A 4,172-nucleotide genomic window follows, 5' to 3' on the forward strand; every position below is an offset into this window, starting at 1 on the left:
CGATTAGCTCACCCCTCCGAAACAATCCAACTCATCTACTACATGACCTGAGTCTTCCTTATTGTCTTTTGGTCTGAAGGAGAGAGAAAAAACCATGTGCCAAAGGCAATATTGACCAAACAATAGCCATGTAGGTTTGGGACAAACAGACTTGTATAGTATATATACAAGAACCATAGAAAACAAAAGGGTTCCCTCCCTGGAATGATGAACTTGTCATGGGGGAGCTCTTCTGCTGCGCTCAACTTCCATTTCCACTAGTGATGTTTTTGATCCAAAGGTAAGGGGAGACGTCCCTTTGGACTGGGTGAACAGGTCCTGTGGTGCCCAGGACCCACCTCCTGATGAGGAGCATAGTGACTCCAGGTCAGAGACACACAAACCATCCACTTCTTCCCATCACAGGAAGAATATTTTTTGTTTTTCACAGAATTATTTTTTGACTACTTGAGACACATTTTTACCTTGGAGGGTAACCGACACAGTACGCTGACCTCAACCCAGCAGGTGTCGTAGATATTTGTATTATGAGACGTCCATGGACATGATAGGGTCTCTGAGTTTTGGGATATTGTTAATTAACTTGATAAGTACATTTTCATGATGTACACAAATTCATTTGAATGGTGATTTTTGTATGTGATATGGTGCGAAAATGCACATAATTTAACGTTTTATTTTATTTTATATATATATAAAACTGCAATTTCAATAACTAATATCTAACGTATGTGTTTGCTTACTATGTCACCACTTTTAATTTGTATTATTAAAATGAAATTATCTCATTTGTTGCTTTTCATAAAACCACAACAATCCAAACTCAGCAAAGTTGGCTGTAACCATACGAGATTATTCATGTTGCAAGTTTTCATTAAAATCAACTGTTGAATATGAAGTACATATTTACATATTTGTCTGAACACAATACTGAGGGCGGGCTGCTCCTCCTGACACAAACACTTCCCAATGTTCCTCACCTCTCTTACCTCATCCTCACCCCCTCTGATTACCCACGTCACAGAATGGACCTATCGCTAAGCCACGCCCCCTTTGAAAACTCGGACAAACAAACAACGCTTCACTGACAGTGACTGACTGACCGACCGTGACTGAATGACATTCAATGACTTGTTGCATTAATGTCGCGCTGCGGAACTTCCGGGTGCGTCTACTTGCATAAGAACTTCCGGTGTAGCCGGATGTTGACATCCTAGTCATTAGTTAGCCGTCATATTACATTAATTATTATACAATACATTACTTATTAGCGGTCATGAGTGGAACAATTCAAAAACGTGGGTTCACGTACCAACGACGTGAATCAGGCTCCACTGACCACTGTTGTGTGCCACAATGTGTGAATTCGGGGCGCTATAATTCGCACTTAAGTTTTCATTCCTTCCCAAGCAACTCTGACGCAAATGCTAAGTGGCTAGCGAAGATTCGGCGGGACGCATTTCGTGTCACCAAGAACAGCAAAGTGTGCAGTCGGCATTTTGAACCAGGTGATTTCGCGGTGCCAGCTGCAGGTGGGTTAAGGAGGCTGAAGAAAGGAGCCGTCCCGTGTCTCTTTAAAGGGAACCAGTTCGGCAAATCAGCAGCACCCAGGCTAGGTGTGTGGGAGCGCCGTGAGCGCGCTGCGGTCGCCCCTATGATAGCAATGCAGGACTCCTCTGATGAGATGGACAAACAAACAACGCTTCACTGACAGTGACTGAATGACATTCAATGACTTACAATGGCGGGAGTTCAAATAAGGCAAGTGAGTAATATACTATTTTTTTTTTAAAGATGACAAGAATATTTCGTCTAGAAGCTTTTCACCATCAGATATTAGCAAGTGAAGCTGTTTGTCCGAGTTTTCTGCCTGTAGTGACTATTGCTGTGATATGATTGGACAATTTCTATTTTGGGGTGTGGCTTAGCGATAGATCTTTTTCAGATATACAGTAACTGTCTGGGAAGACCATCCAGTCAACGTCCACATGTATCCTCAAATGATATGGTTCTCCTCCGTCTTTAGTTTTAACCTCCTGTTCCTGATCCTATAATATCTATATGATGATCTATATATGATGATGCCATTACCAGAAGTCAGATGTTGCTGTTGACTATGGCAGCATCATATCAACCAGAAAGTCCATGTTATCAACATATCTTATCTATCATCAAACCAACAAACATTCACCCAAAGCTATAGGCCTACTACAGGTCAAAATAAGGGTTGTTTCCTAACAAAGGGTTGAAGCAGGTCAAAATAAGGGTTGTTTCCTAACAGCATCTAGCACGACCCCAATAAACTGAAGCTATTTTGGTTTATTTTCAACCATTTTCTTTATTTCATTTTTTGCAAAGGTACAAACAATAGTAAAATTGCATTGCCTGAAATGCGTCAGGCTTGAATGCACAGACTGTAGGAAATATAAATAGTCACAAAAATGTGTCCTTCAACACATAGCCGGGTGCTTACGACCCAGACTCTTACTGAATATACATACACCACAGCTTTATTTATCAATTAGATCTATGCACTATACAAACAAATGCCCATTACTGTAAAAAAGACATTTAAAGCATTAAAAACCCTCAATGTACAGTCATTCCAAAAAATTAATCTGAAAACAACCGCCTTTTAACAAATAAGGAAGCAGTAGTATCCAATTAGCATTAGAAAAATACTGAACAAATAATGACTTGTTGAATTAATATGTTGAGCATTAGAACAGTATCATCATTTGAATCTGGGGATTTTAGATTAGCAATGTCATTCACTTCCAGGACAGGAACAGTTTGTGAATAGAATACAGGTCTTGAGAAAACCAGAGGAATGGTGCTTCATATGACATCGTTGCTTCATATGACATTGTTGCTTCTCATTTTCATTGCTGTACTCATTTCATTTCATTTCATATTTCATTTCATTGCTGTACTCATTTCATTTCATATTTCATTTCATTGCTGTACTCATTTCCTAAGCCTGCCTGTGTGAGGGGTGTGTATATGAGAGCCAGCTCTCTGTGTTCATGATGAGTCTGATACATTTTAAAAATGACATTTTATAAACCTAAAGGGAATTGGTAAAGAATCACTGTCTACATTAGGAGATGAGTCTATGTATTAAGCATAGAACAGACATTTGAATAGGCAAATTATTCCAAATATGCAAATGACCAGATGCAGAATTTTGCATCATTTTACAAACAAACCCCCCCCCCCCCCCAAATCATATACTTTTTGAAGTTATGCAAGAAAATCTGACATGATGCTCAATACCTTGAATGAACCATTGCAGTACCAGTATGTGTTTATGTGGTATGTTGCAAAAGAGGCATCACAGTTCTCTCGGTACATTCATCTGACAACTATCAGTACAATTGTACTTAACATTCAAAATATGGTGGTGAATAAATCATGTTAAAATGTATTTCATTTCCCTTAGTATCTGCACAGTAAATAAAATACAAACATAATATTTGATTTTCTAAACGGTTCCTTCCTCCTTATCAATACATTTGTAATATCTAAACAGCACAGACGAGTGTGTTGATCTTTAAGCGTGGATCCTGACCAAGAATGACCAAACGTACATGTGAATACCATAGTCCATAAGTCTGCGTGCTTTGGGTAGCGTCCTGAGTGAGTAGCCTTTTGACTACCATAGCAAGAACACTGACATAGAATTTACTAGAATTTAGTTTGACAGAGACTGGAGGAAAAAAAAGCACCTCTTGAGGGACTGAGCGAGAGCGGTGGGTGGTAAAAAAAACTAGCCTGGCGTGGCAGGCCTCTGGGCTAGCACTGTCCTACACACGGCTAGAGAAGGACACTAGGGGGCGGGGCTAGGAGGAATTAAAAGGGAGGGGCCTAGTGAGAGAGCAGGGCGACCAGGATGGGGATGGATGCTGGAGGAGGGAGGTATGGGTAGGGGCTAGCAGTAGATTGGGGGTGGGTGGGGGGGGGTGAAATAGAGGGAATGGATGTATAGATGAAGGAGGGAGAAAGGGAAAACGACTTGCCGAGGATGGGCTGAGTACAGTGGGACCCCCTACTTCAGGAGAGCCTTATAGGGGGACCCCCTACTTCAGGAGAGCCTTATAGGGGGACCCCCTACTTCAGGAGAGCCTTATAGGGGGGCCCCCTACTTCAGGAGAGCCTTATAGGGGGACCCC

Source organism: Nansenia antarctica (assembly GCF_963989245.1).
Source record: "Nansenia antarctica genome assembly, chromosome: 14".
In the NCBI taxonomy this organism is placed as follows: Eukaryota; Metazoa; Chordata; class Actinopteri; order Argentiniformes; family Microstomatidae; genus Nansenia; species Nansenia antarctica.